Raw genomic sequence first — 15234 nt, forward strand, 5'->3', positions numbered from 1 at the left:
TTCTGGGAGAGAGGGGTTCGAAAGTTCAAAAGCCCTGAAACAGACCTGGGCTAAGAGTGCTAAACCAAAAACCTCACTGCCATGGAGTTGATGCCACCTGACAGCAACCCTGTAGGACAGGGTAGGGCTGCCCCTTTCAGCTTCCAAGACTGTAACTGTTTACAGAATTAGAAAATCCTGCCTTCTTCTTGAGGAGCAGCTGCTGCTTTTGAACTGCTGACCTTGAGGATTGCAGCCCCATGCATAACTACTACACCAAATAAGCAAGAGACTAGAGAGGTATGAGTGACGGAGGTTATAGCAAATAACTGAAGTAGGCTGGGGCCAGAACAGAAAGGGCCTGATAAGCTGTAGAAAGGACACAGGATCATTGTAAGTGAACTGAGAAAAGCAGTTGGAATTTTTGAGCCAGCAGTGGTAAGATCTAGTTGTTATATTTCATTTTTAAAAAATTAAATGATACCTTCAGCTGCTGTGTGGAGAAAGGTCTGTGGCAAGAGTGGGTAGAAGGGAAGCGGAGAGCAGTCCAGGGGTCTCCCGGTTGGGGAATGATGGTGGCTAACAGGGATTTGGCCCGAGTAATAGGGAGTGTGATGCTCTTATTTCCAGGGAGGGAGGAGCAGTTGAGAGATAAGAGGAGATCCATTTCAGACCCGTTACCTTGGAGATACCCATTAGGCATCCAGGTGGAGGCATTAAAGAGCTGGGGCTGGAGCTATCCGGCATTTAAAACCATTGCCCTGGATGAAATCACCACAGGTGTGAGCAGGAAAGAGGGTGCCTCTGTGACCTCTAAACTTTAGAAGTCAGGAAGTAGCCAGCAGAGAAGAGTGAGCAGGAGGGGGGCGGGGTGTAGGCAGAAATACAGGAGAACATGCTGTCTCAGAGAGCAAATTAAGTCATTGCTTCTAGCAGGAAGGTGTAACCAGCTGTGTTATGCAAGCAAGTGGCGACCAAGAATTGGTGATAGGATTTGGCAAAATGAAGGTCACTGGTGGCAGAGCGGTTGAGCTGGGATCCCCAAAGGTCAAAAGCTCAAAGCCACTGGCCATTATGGGGGAGAAAGACAGAGCTTTCTACTTCTGCAGAGATACAGGATCCAAAACACACAGGGACAATTCTACCTTGTCCTATAGGGTTGCTAGGCATTGGCATTGACTTGATGGCAGTGGGATTGGTTTGGTTTGGTTTGGGAACCCTAGCAAAGAGATTTGTAATGCAGCATGCGAGGGACAGAGTTTGGCTTCCCCTCCATGGGAAGAAAGATGTAGGATAGCAGGTGATGAACACAGATGATCTTCAGAGGCATTCGTTTGGGAAAGGTGGTGGTGGATTGGAGTAGGGCTGGAGGTTTCCAGGAAGGGCCTTGTTTGGTACTGTAAGATAGGAGATGTTACACCATGTCTCTGCGGATGAGCATGATCCAGTAGCAGGAAGAAATGCGGGAGCAGAGCATGCCGTGTGTCCAGTGCCTGAGGGCAAGAGGCTCCAGCTGCTGTTATTCATGAGTTGATGCAATTCGGAGAGACCTCTTTGAGAAAAAGCATACAAAGCCACACACCCAAATATAGGTTTAGAAGTGAATATGTATTTAGTTGGAACAAAAAGACACCACTCTCGAATTCAGTGTGACTCTAAGTCAGAAGGGACTCAGGGGTAGTGAGTGAGTGTCTAAGGCCTTTGCTTTCTGCCTTTGCACTTGGATGTTGGATGTGCTTTCCGCCTATAGGCAGCCTGGAGCAGTAGAAAGAGTTAGCCTTGAAAGAGTTAGCAAATACTGGTGGGGCTTCAGCTGCCTTTTCTCAAATTTGGAGAGAAGTCATTTTCAGTCAATTGTTTTAGGGGTGGGATAAAATTTCTTAGTATGGCTCTTCTATTCAAGTCTCTGTAACTCCCACCAAATGATTGGGTGGGACTATGCAAATTGGGCATGTGTAATACCAATAGAAGACATTGCTCATTACCAGCCATTCCTAGCTATTAGGATGACCCATTTTTGAAGCAGGAACTAAGAGACAACTCCAGGACCATCAGAAGAATATGTTCCCCAGCTCTGTCTGAGGTGGTAGTAGAGACCAATACCAGAAGCACTACAGACTCTGGTAGGGAGACCTAGAAGAGCCGCACCAAGACTATGGGATACCATCTCTTCATCTGGCCTGAGACGGTGGAACTGAGAGGTGCAGTGACAGGTGAGCTGGCTTCCTGGCCCACAGAGGCAGAAGCCAAGGGACCACGGGGCTGAGAGCCTGAGGACCAGAGAGAGACTTGGCTGCTGGCTGAGGAGAGGTGCTGTCAAGGACCAATGACTGTGACCTTACTGCTTACTGATTCTGACTTATGGTAGCCTATTACCTTCCCTATTAAACCCTATAATTGTGAGTATTGTCTGTGAGTTCTATGTGGCAAGTGGAATGAATTACTGAGCCCAGCACAGAAGTAGAGTGTCATGGGCAGAACGACTGGGTAGAGGATGACCGAGCATGGACGCATGTTTGACCTCTGCCTGGTGGCAATGGGGAAGTCAGAGTGGGGTCAGGTATGGCCTCCCATACCCCTTGTTTCATTTCTCAAAGTTTTGGTTTGTTCTGAATCTATAAAATGTCAACAGTACTCTGCTGGTGGTGCAGCAGATTATTAATTGGGGTGCTAACCACAAGGTCATAGGTTCAAACTCACCAGCCACTTTATGGGAGAAAGATGAGACAATGTACCCATAAAGACTGACAGTCTCCGAAACCTTTAAGAAGCAGTTCTACTCTGTCCTGTGTGGCTACTGTAGGCTGGAACAGACTCGATGGCCCCACATTTGGTTTCTAGGCCCGGCAGGAGACTGCAACAGAGACAGCATAGCACTTGGGACACAGTACGTGCTCAGTCAACACCTTTTTTCTTAAGAGCCAGGCAAGGCCCTCACCCAGCCTCTTTCTTTCTGACAAGAACCTTCCATGCTTACTTTACAGGCTGGTTTAAGTAGCTGAATTTTAAATAATTCACAGCTTTGCTGTTAATATTTGTAGTTGTTGAATTCCTCTAATAAAATATTTAAAGATTTCTCTCCCTGCCCCCTCCAACACCCCAAAGTCTATTTAGCCTGGAGAATGATTTGCTTTCTGAAATCTAGGGCTTGGCTGCCCTTTCTTTGTTTTCAGTTCTGCATCTAATCCAATCTAAAGTTGTGGTAGAGGTTAGAGATTCGCGCTTAGGTTTTACGGTGCACAAGCACACACAGGAATGCTGCCTGCCCTGGGGCTGGGCCTCTGCAGTGGGTTTGTATTTTAAAGGGCTGTATGATGGTTACAAACCTGGACTTCCAAATTAGAATTGGATTTGAACTGAGCCCTGCCATTTCATTGCTGAGTAATCTCAAGCAGATAACTTCGTCTGTGGAAACCTTTGCTTCCAAATATACAAAATGGGGATAACAACATGCTGTTTGCTTTGCCTGACGGGATTTTGAACCTTTCAGTTCAGCTGATACCCCGGGGGCTGCTGCTTCCATTCTCTCCCTGCACCGCCCCCTACCTTATGCATTTGGTAGGGCAGGGAGACTCCCACTGGCTTGGGTCTCTGACTTTGGTGTGGGCCATCTCCATCAAACTGTAGGCTTTCTTGGAGACCCCCCAAGCCTCACTGACTTTGTCATTTCTCCACACTGCTGCTTGGCGAAGGAGAAGGATGGTTTGGACGTGCTGTGGCATTCTCTTGAAGGAGGCTTCAGCTCCCTCTTGAAGATGCAAGAGGGTCTGAAACACAAGGCAAGCTTCCCAGGTGCCGATTGCATTGTTCAAAGAATATACTCCCTTTGATAGCACTTATATTTCATTCTCTACTGCCAGAATGGAGACACATGCTGGGTTTCTGCATTCGTAATTGGGAAAGAACAGATGGAAGAGACACAGTGGGAAGTAATACTGTCATTAAAATAATCTATACTGCTCGTAATTCTTGGGCGTGTGTGAGAAGGTGAGTGGAGCCACGTGGGCTGAGATGCTTCATATCCATTTCTCATGGAAATTATCCATTCCTTGTGCCTGGTAGTGGTTGAAAATTCACATTCTCTCCTGGTACACTTCTGTGGATGTGACTTTGGCTCAGGGTTGGGAAGATGAGGAAAGCAACAGATTGGAGGCAAAGTGTTCTTCAGTAAAGGGCACAGTAGACATTTTGGATAAAGAGGAAAGAGTGGGCAAAGGTACAGAAGGTGGAAAACTAAGAAGGAATTCAGTTCATAATAAATAGATCTGCTTGGCTGGGGCAGAATTCTACTAGGGAAGGAGCAAGGGGTGTGACTGAAAGGAGAGCTGCAACTTGGCGATGAGCTTATTGACCATCAAGAAAGAACTTGAATGAGAAGGATTAGGGGGTGGGAGAAAGAAGCTGGACTACTGTGCCTCAGCTTCCATCCAGGTGTCCCTAGTGGCTGTGTGAACTTGGGGAAAGCACTTCTCTTTCTTGAGTCCCAGTTCTTCATCTGTAAAATGAGGATACAAGAGACCATCTAAGTACATCTTCCAGTGTCTTGAAGGCCAGAAGCCCTGAACTACTAGCCATTTCAGCAGACTACATCTATTCCTGAGTTGTGTTTTTTCCCCCTCTTCTGACCATACAGGCTAATTCTAAACTGAGTTCATCTCAATGCCTGTAGTTTGATTAATAATAATGACAACAATATTGCTTGTTTAGTAAAATGTCTAGCATTACCCTTTACTGAGGGTTTACCTTATGTCAGGCACTGCAAAGCGCTTTGTCTTTATTATCTCATAAACCATTATTAGAAGCCAATAAGTAGGTAAACATTGATTCCCCTAATCCGCATTTGAGGGTAAAGAGGTGTCACCCCTCACTGAGTGGTAAGGCGTTCATTGGAAATTGCACTCCCCCCCACACCCTCACATACACCCCCCACGTACACTGTCACAACAATGATACTAGTGCCTGAGGCACAGCACTCTGGAGCTGTTTGGTGTGCGATGGTTAATTTTGCCATTTCCAAATTTTATTGATGAATAAACAGGTTCTTGGAGGAGAAATCTCTAAAAGTAGCCAAGGACCACACTTGAACTTGGTTCTCCTGAGATAATGACATTTTTTTTCAAATATATAGGTTGCCTGCCCTCTTTTTGGGAGCATTCTCCCTTTAAAAAAATGTCATTTCCACCATGAAAGGTAAAAACCCTGGGGAGGACCGACTTCTGCTTGGTGCAAAGCCTTTCGAGCAGCAGAGAAGCCTGGCAGCACAGGGATAAGGAGTTGTCTTTACACCATTTACTCATCAGAGACCACCTTATATCATTCGGTTGCCCACTCCATCATTCATCATTAATGAATAGTGCCAGCCAAGTCCTGAGGTGATCACACCAATATCATCTTTACACTGAAGGAACCTTTGGGTGTCTGAGGTAGTGGGAAGGCCAATGGGTACAATAGATTCAAAGCTGTGAGGTTGGCAACACTGGGGGTGGAGCGCCATGGTTTCTGACTCTGCTGATCAAGAGATTCGGTTGTGTATTAGAGCTGCAATGTTGAGCACTCTGGTTTGCAGAGGGCTATGAATGATGGAGATAGTCCTAAATCCATTTACACGCTCCCCACATAGATTGGGCCTCCATCAACTCTTTCTGATCTTTCATTAAGGATGTAGATGATTTTGCCCTCAGGCAGAGTGCCTTGGAAAGTAGATGACTTCCAACCCGCTCCAGCCAGCCCAGGGAGAGGCAGCGTCTCTTGGGCGTGTCAGGTGTGTCCTTGATAGGGGTGACTGTACTGGGGAAAGTAATAGGGGATCGCAACATCATGATTCTTGTCCTATCAGACTGGCCCATATTTTGTTGGCCAGGAGACCCTGGATCAAACTTGTAAGCTTTTCTATCTAACAGTGTGTGTGACCCAATCATGGTCTCCTGCCTGGTTCTATAGCCCACCTGTAACTGTGACGTAATGGTCTGAAACCAACCAGGACTATGAGTCAGTTCCCTTTGTTCCATGGCTATTTATCTGGCTTCACAGCTCCAATCCTCAGCCGCCATTTTTACCCAGGCTAATAGCTTCCCACAACTGATGATACATCATGTCTTTGTATTGTCTCCTTCCCTTTTGAAACTTTTTAAAATTTTCTCCTTAGATTATATTTGATATTGAGGTCTCTTTGTACCCTAAAACAGTTGCTATGCAACACGCAGGCTGCCCTTGCTTTCTAAAAGGGAGGTTGAGTTTCTTGCAAGGCACCAGCCCATATTTTTTCCTGTTCCAGTTATCATGCTAGTATATTCCTGTTTTACAATTTCAGGTCTGTTTCAGCTTTGCTTTATAGGCCATGACTGAACCAGAAAGAGCTGGTGGGAAAGGTCCAATGACTTACTTATAAGTGGTGAGTAAAAGAGGCAAGAGTTGAACCCAGTTCTTTTGTCCATCGACTGCAAAACCCTTTGGATATCCTACATTTCTCCCTGTGCTAAGGAAAACTAGATAACGTTTTCCAATAGTTTAAAAATATTTTTGTACTGGCCTTTTGGGCACTAAAGGTGTGAATTTCTCTATACCTTGCTCATTGTTAAGATTTCAGATCACATGCGATTTTCTAGAAGAACCTGCCCTGATCCTATGCTGTGGGGCTGATCTCAATGAGCTCTCACAGCAACGTGCAATTTTGCTCTCTGGGCTCCTGCAGTGGTGTGAGTTGCATTTTAATTCTGGCCTCCCTTATTTGATCCCTGACTCTAAGAGGATGGACACTAGTGGCTATCGAGTCCATTTCTGGTGACCCTGTGTGTTTCAGACCAGAACTGCATTGCATAGAGTTTTCATGACTGTGATCACCAAGTCTAGGTCGCCACATGTTTCTGTTAGGGGGCCTTTAGGTAGATTAGAACAGTCCACCTTTTCATTGATAGCCGAATGCTTAACTGCTAGCACCATCCAGAGACTCCTCTGAGAGCAGGGATCATATCTATTTGAATCACAATCGAGCCCTCAGTTTAAGGCACAAGGTTGGAACACAGTCAATGGGTAAACAATACTGAATGAATGAATGAATCCTTTAAAGCACAGGATGCCCACACTCTTGACTTTAGAACCAACAGAGAATTCCCTACTTGGATCCACAATCGATATATTTGTAGGCAGCACTCAAGAAATCAAATGACATATTGCACCGGGCACATCTGCTGCACAAGACCCTTTTTAAGTGATAAGTAAAAGTGTCACTTTGAGGACAAATGTGCACCCGTTTCAAGCTGTGGTGTTTCCCATCGTCTTGTATGGATGTGAAAGTAGACAACGAGGAAGAAACACCAAAGGAGGATGAACGTCTTCAGATTATAGAGCTGGAAAAGAACCCTGCCTGCTCATTCCAGGGATTTGGGAGGAACCAACATCTGTTCGGGAAGAAGTACATCCAACAGGTTTCTTAGGGGGCAAGACTTCATCTCATATACGTTGAACATGTTATCCAGATAGACAGGTCGCTGGAAAAGAATGTCAAGCTTGGCATAATAGAGGGTCAGGGACAAAGAAGCAGTTCTGCAATCAACAAGATGGCCTGACACAGGGACTGTACCAATGCCCTGAAACCGAGCACTGATGGTGAGCATGGCACAGGATTGGACTGTGTGTTTCCTGTAGTACAAATGGTCACTGCCAGGCAGAACCCACTCCATGTCACCGAACAATTTTAAAGAGGCAGGGCCTTCTCCTCAGAGCTTGTTAGCCATGTAGACCCTCAAGGCCGATTTTAAGGCCTCAGAATCAGAATCCGTCTTGTAACAAGATCCCAAGTGATCTGTATGCATGACTGATAAGCACTGAGGAGGAGGAGAAACCAAGGTACAGTGTATTGATGTGTCAGTTAATTAAGTAATTCAATTTCGTGATCTGTTATCTTACTGCATGCCCAGTCCTGTGGGAGGTCCTAAGACTCTGGGTCAAACACAGTCAGTATTATATCTGTCCTAACGGAGCCCCTGGATCTCCTTCCAGGGAAAAGCATGTGAACCTCCTGGCATGGAGGGAGGGCTGGCTGCTCATTGGATGGCTGGTGGGGTGGAGAGGGTTTGCCTCACATAGTGACTGGGTGTTGGAGGGTCAAGAAGGGTAGCCTATAACTATTGGAACTTCCTTCCACATGACCAGACTGGAGGGAGGTAAACCACTCTGGAGCCTGTGGCAATAATCCAAGCTGATCTTCACTCTCCATCCTCACTGACCTCCTGAAACACCTGCTTTGAGCACCCAGTGAAACAAATAAGTACCAAATACCCTGGCTTTCTCTCAGTCCCTCTTGCTCTTTTCTCACTTGCATTCTGCCATAAATAACAACCTTCTGTTTCTTGACTCCCTCTATGTGTTCTCCCTCTTTGATTATTTTCTTCCCTAACTCTCAGAGTGCTTCCATTATGGGGACGGTCACTCCAGCATTAGAAACCATGTATACAAAAACTGAGTCACAACATGAAACAGGCTTAGGGTAAAACAAGAAGTGGGGTACAGAACTGTGTGGACATATTATAAAAACAAAACACTGTGGAAGAATTCAGAGGCATTTGGCATAATGAATGCCAGTCTGGCATAACGAATGCCAGGTCTGGATTTGGCTCCATTTTACTCTAAACTCCATTTCTCGCCCACCCACCCCCCTCACTGATTTAAGCTTTATTTTGACTTTTTATTCACAAATGGAATTTTATAAAACTTTACCTTGCCCTTAGAAAATAAGGTGTGGGAGTCAAGAGTGTGGTCAGGCTGTTCCCAGAAACGTACAGCCCACTCCCTTTTTTGCAAAATCTGTTCTCAGTGAGAATGCTCGTGCCAAGTCCCCTGTAATTTGGTGAAAACACTTACCCATACCAGCTCCAAGGTATCTCTAGATTAGAAAAAGTTATTTTGAAATATGCATGGTCTAAACCCAGGGATATACATGGGAGCCAAATAAAAAGGAGGTGGGGAAAGGAAAAAGAAATGGCTAGCAGGGGCACAGGGCACTAACCCATCCAAGGGGAGGGTACTGCTTATATCTCCACAGGGAAAGAGGGACCAGACTTCAACCCAGTGCTCCAAGATGTGAATGCAACATGCCGGCGTGGAATAGGGAACCAGTGGAGAGGTCTGGGGGGCCAGGCCCAATCCCAAATACTACATGGACACCTGCCCCTGCCCACAGAAGAATTTACTTCAGAGGACAGCATTGAAGCTGCAGCTCTGGGAGAGGGACATGTCTGATCAGAGCACATGGGAGCAAATGAAGGGGGAGGAAGAGAGAGTGGAGCACATCCTGGCCCACCAAGCCTTGAGGATGATATTCCCACTCAGAGCAGCCAATCCACAGAGAAGACCACATGGCCGGCCCCACTATGAAACATATCATCCTTCACTGACCCATAGTCCTACAGGAGACAACACTGGAGACACAGTGTGGGAATTCTGCTTGATCTGATCCCACCACACCGAGGCAAAACACTAATGGTGTGCAACAGAACAGCAAGGGGAACAGAGCAACAGAGTCCCTAGGGAATACGAAAAATAGACTTTGGGGCCAGAGCTTTGTGCCCCAACACTGAACTGGAAAACACTCCTAACGGCCAACAAACAGTCCTTGAACGAACCACAAGCTTTTTTTTCTTGTTGTGTTTTGTTTTGTTTTTTGCCATTGGTTTGTTGTTGTTGTTGTTGTTTTGTTGTATATTGTTGCTTGGTTTTGCTCTGTCTTGTTTTTGTGCATGTTATTATATCCGCAGGTCTGTCTAAATAAGACAGGCTGGATGAACAATCTGGAGGAGAAAACAACGGGACTAACATGTCTCCAGAGAGACATGGGAGAGGGGAAGGTAGGTAGAAAGGTAGTGGTGTTAACAAACCCAGGGACAAGGGAACAACAAGTGGTCCAAATCGGTGGTAAGGAGGGTGTAGGAGGCCTGGTAGGGCATGATCAAGGGTAATGTAACCAAAAGGAGTTACTGAAACCCAAATGAAGCGTGAGCATGATAGTGGGACAAGAGGAAAGTCAAAGGGAATAGAGGAAAGAGCTAGGAGGCAAAGGGCATTTATAGAGGTCTAAATAAAGGCATGTACATAGGTAAATATATTTATGTATGAGGATGGGGAAATAGATCTATGTGCATATATTTATAGGTTTAGTATTAAGGAAGCATATAGACACTAGGCCTCCACTCAAGTACTCCCTCAATGCAAGAATACTTTCTTCTATTAAACTGGCATTCTATAATGTTCACCTTCCCAACACAACCGCTGAAGACAAAGTGGGTGAATAAGCAAATGTGGTGAAGAAAGCTGATGGTGCCCGGCCATCAAAGGATATAGCGTCTGGGGTCTTATAGGAGTAGAAAGTCTCATCTCTCTCCTGAGGAATGGCTGGTGGTTTAGAATTGTTGACCTCATGGTTAGCAGCCCAACTCGTAACCACTATGCCACCAGGGTCCTGGTAATGTCACATGTAGAAGCAAGGTAAAGAACTCATGTCTACTATATCAGCAAGCATGTTCATCCTGTCACATGTTGGGTTTTTTGGTCTGGCTGGAAAAAACTTATAAAGGACAGTCTGGAAAATAAGCGGACATCCTGTGACACTCTTGACTTCTCTAGACTGACGTTTTGGGCTGTAAATTAGAGGAGAAAGGCTCCCAAATTAAGCAAGTGCAATGGGATGCTCCCAAATTAAGCAAGTGCAATGGGATGCCTATTTCGACTAGTTCCTAGAAGCTTCCAAGAGACATCGGAACAGCAAAATCACTTCCCTGCAGGATACTGTTTCTAAGTTAACTGAACCAAATAAGAAGCTGCAATGTCAAATCCCTGCCATTCCAAAGCCAACCTTTAGCAGCGGCCATCTTTCCCCTCTATTGTTCCCTACCTGTTTATACTCCTGATAAGATACCAAAGAAGTTTGTTCCTAAAAAGTAAGTACTAGACTAATGATCTAAACCTATTGACATTATTTTTTTTCTTGAAATGCCTTTTAAAATCTGGCATTTAGAGGAGGAGCAAATAGGTCTACAGGTCACATCTTCTCCTGGATCCAATGTGGAACTTTGTGCTACAGTAAAAGAGTTCTTAAACACCTCTGAGAATTCTCAAATGTTTACAGAGAAATTTAGAATACTAATAAAAACCAATGAATATGGAATGTCAGATTTACATCAATTAATTAATATCTTAATAGAATAAGAGAAAACCTAACTATTGAAGAAAAAATCAAATGAAGACATCCAGAGATATCTTTAATTATAAAAACTAATGCTTCTGACACCCAGCTTTCAGAAAAATTCAGAGAAGTTGCTAAAAGACTCTTAGATGTCACCTTTAAAGTTTCCCTTAGAAAATACATGGGACAGAAATCCAGAATTAAAAATGAGAAAGATGAAAAAGCTTATAATTTCGCAGATCAATTAGCTAAGGCTTTTATACAGCATATCAGATGAAACACTACAAAAACTGGAACCGAAATTGTGTTTTTAACTCAATGTTTCTAAATGGTTTACATCCAGAACTACTTGAATTAGTAGAGTAAAAGTAGAACCGATTAGGGGGAATAGGGGTGGGTGAACATTCTAATCAATGTATTAACTTGCCTGACCTTTAAGCCATCCAACACCATAGAGTAAAACAGGCAAACCAAACAACATCAACTAATGGAATTGCAATTACTGTACCTGCAAGAACAAGCTACACCTCACTCTAACCTCCAAGCAGCTCGCCTGGATGTGTGTCATTACTGTGAGAAATCTGGTCATTGGCAAAGTGATTGCTATCCACTGAAGAAGCTTCAGAGCTGAGTGAAGCTACCTCGGTAGAACACCCTTTAGCCTCACATAAGGGTTTTCTCAAGATGCACTTAACTCACAAGGAGCAACTATTATGAATATTAATATACAATCTTGCTAATTTTTTGTGGACACCGGAGCCTAAACCCCCAATGTTTACTAAAACCTTTGCCTTGGGCCCAAAGACTTCATTAGTAGTGGGGATTACTAATAAAGAGCAAACACAGGTCTACTCTCAACACATTACTATATCCTATGGGCATACGGAAGATTTGCATCCTTTTGTACTTCGCCCAGATATTCGTCAATTTGTTAGGCCCAGACTTTCTGTCCAAATGGACTTGCCATTTCCTATTCACAGAAAGGGGAGAAATATCAAATGTACCTGGTGTCACAAACATAGACTTTCAAAGGGAATTTGATGCAGAATTAATTATTTCAAACCAAAAAAGGCTGCTTACTCTTTGCAAGTACTAGCCTTGCATACAGGGTGTATCTAACTCATTTGCTAGGGAGCCACGTTGGTGCTGTGGTAGGAATGTCAGTGGGCTCGCCTCCTCTGAAGTCCTCCTTCTGACAGCATCTGATTTTAGACCACATTTCATGGCTTTTAAAAATCCTGCTACCTTCTTCCCCAAACGGATAATTAAAACTACCTAGGCACAACTGCAACGTCCCAGACTTAACAATTTCTGACCCCATCCCCAAACCTAAAGGAACATCTTTTACAAAATCCTGATGATTTGATTTATAGATGGTTCTAATTTGAAATCTGATCCAAATGGCTCCTCTTAGGAGTTTGGGTGTGGCAGTACCACCTCTACTGAGGTTCTTGACCATGTTGTCCAGAGAGACCAGTTCCTGGGGAAGAACATCATGCTTGGGAGAGTAGATGGGCAGTGGGAGGGAGGGAGGAAGGCCTTGGCCAAGCTGGATTGACACAGTGGCTGCAGCAATGGACTCAAACATAAGGCTAACTGCGAGGATGGCATGGGATCGGGCATTGTTTCACTCTGCTGGTCGTAGGGAAGCTATGAGTCGGAAATCAACAAGAACATGGAAACAGACAAGGTTGTTAAGCTCCTCTGGAACCACTATAAAAAATTGGAACCTGGTGACAGATCGTTTAGATATTTTGTTACTTCCCTCCGAAATTGCTGCTGTAAAAAATACAGGCAGAGCAACCGAAAATCATTTCCTAGACATAAAAAAATTAGAGTCAATGTTCTCATTGACTGAGCAGCCACATTGGTGGCCTCCCAGATTGTTATCACTCTGTTAATAGAAAGGGGCACCCTTTAAGTGAATTGCCTGCCATAACCTATTGTCAATCCTGATTCAGATAAGGCTACTTCAGAATGGCTTTTGAAATATCAATAAATGGTTCAAACTGAAGAGATGGAAACCTGGGAAAAGGCAGGGAATCCCCACAATCTTTTTTCTAAATTACTGACAGGCTCACCAGAAACCTGTCCTACCCATGTATTAACACATTGTCATGGTGCAGGTCCTTCACTAGGGACCTCATTGGAAGGAAGATACGATTACTAAAAAACATAAGGAAATGTTGGTGGAAACATTTTTTTTAATGTCATTGAATATGTCATATCTCATTGTCCTATTTGCTCTTGACATAACCCAGGGGAACATTTTAAAATCCACCCGGAAAACCCGCTGCCTTCTGAACCTATGCTTGCTCTTGAATGGCAATTTGAATGCATTCAACGCTCACCATCTAATTTATTAACGATGATTTGTTTAATTTCTCACACTGAGTGGAACTTTTCTCGGCCTATGTGCAACAGCACATGTAGCTAAGAATTTTCTTGAAAGTATCATCTCCTCCTGGGGAGAACCCAAAATCTTCTATACCAATTCATTTTACTGGGTAATCATTTGGGAAATATGTCAATTTTTTTACTACATTGCCCTATTATTCTCAATCTCTTAACCTTTTGGAAATAACTGATAGTATAATACAAATCCAATTGTCAAACTTTATAAGACTTTGAAGGCTGTAGACCAAAGACCTTCCTATGGTTCTTTTAAATTTAGGATCCACACATTTTGGACCCCAAAATGTGTCCCATATGAAGTGATCATAACCTATGGCCATTCCCTTATTTTTCAGCCAACATTGACTCTAAAATTGTTCAAACAGAATTATTGAAATATTTTCTATCTTTAACTCAATATTCTAAAAATTGTAATAGCCCAACAAAAGTCTTTGCAATCCCTTGCCAAAGTTGTACTACAGCATAAAATATTTCTGGATTTCCTGCTGTCTCAGCAGAAAGGACTAAACTGTTGGATAAATACTTCCTGGGAGGTAGAGAGCCCTGGTGGGGTAGTGGTTATGTACTTGGTTTTTAACTCAGAATTCAGCAGTTCCAAACCACCAGCCACTCCAAGGGAGAAAGATTAAACTTTTCATAAAGAGTTATAGTTTTGGAACCCATAGAGGTAGTTCTATTATGCTTTTTAGGGTTTCCATGAATCAGAATAAACTCTATAGCAATGAATTTTGTTTGGTTTGGGTGGAAGGCGGGGAGGGCAGTAGAATTAGACATTACAACGAGCCTCAGAAAGGCTACCTACTTGCATTTAGCTTCCCTAAGGCCTTCCTCTTTTGACTTATTTAACTAGTTACCAAATGGCACTGGATCTTGGTAATATTTAATATTGTAAACCAGAATGCTAATTATAATAAAATTACAGTCATTATAGAAATAACTAAATGTGCCATGAAATGCTTATCTAATATATGTAACCACACTACAACTCCCTTCACTAGGCTAAACATTGTGTTTTGAAATAGCCTTTCTTTTTTTTAAAGCATTTTATTGGGGGCTCATACAGCTCTTATCACAATCCATACATCCATCATTGTGTCAAGCACATTTGTACATATGTTGCCATCATCATTTTCAAAACATTTTCTTTCTACTTGAGCCCTTGGTATCAGCTCCTCGTTTTTTTTCCCTCCCTCCACACCCTCCCTCCCTCCCTCATGAACCCTTGATAATTTATAAATTATTATTATTTTTTCATGTCTTGTACTGACCAATGTCTCTCTTCACCCACTTTTCTCTGGGAGGGGGTTATATGTAGATCATTGTGATCTATTCCCCTTCTCTCCCCCCACCTTCTTCTTACCCTCCTGGTATCGCTACTCTCATTGTTGGTCCTGAGGGGTTTATCTGTCCTGGATTCCCTGTGTTTCCAGCACTTATCTGTACCCAGGTACATACTCTGGTCTAGCTGGATTTGTAAGGTAGAATTGGGGTCATGGCAGTGCCGGGTGGGGGGGCAGGGGGAGAGGCATTAAAGAACTAGAGGAAAGTTGTATGTTTCATCGGTGCTGTACTGCACCCTGACTGGCTCATCTCTTCCTTGGGATTCTTCTGTAAGGGGATATCCAATTGTCTACAGATGGGCTTTGGGTCTCCACTCTCCCCTC

General features: G+C 43.8%; 1 protein-coding gene across 1 annotated transcript in view; it reads right to left on the reverse strand.

Annotated features, from left to right (window-relative positions):
* Positions 1–15234, reverse strand: part of ASTN2 (astrotactin 2) — a 1157183-nt gene that overhangs the window by 546391 nt on the left and 595558 nt on the right. The gene's annotated exons all lie outside the window — the stretch shown is intronic.

Source organism: Echinops telfairi, unplaced genomic scaffold (genome assembly GCF_000313985.2).
Source record: "Echinops telfairi isolate 266 unplaced genomic scaffold, ASM31398v2 ScPeMD7_7410;HRSCAF=8448, whole genome shotgun sequence".
In the NCBI taxonomy this organism is placed as follows: domain Eukaryota; kingdom Metazoa; phylum Chordata; class Mammalia; order Afrosoricida; family Tenrecidae; genus Echinops; species Echinops telfairi.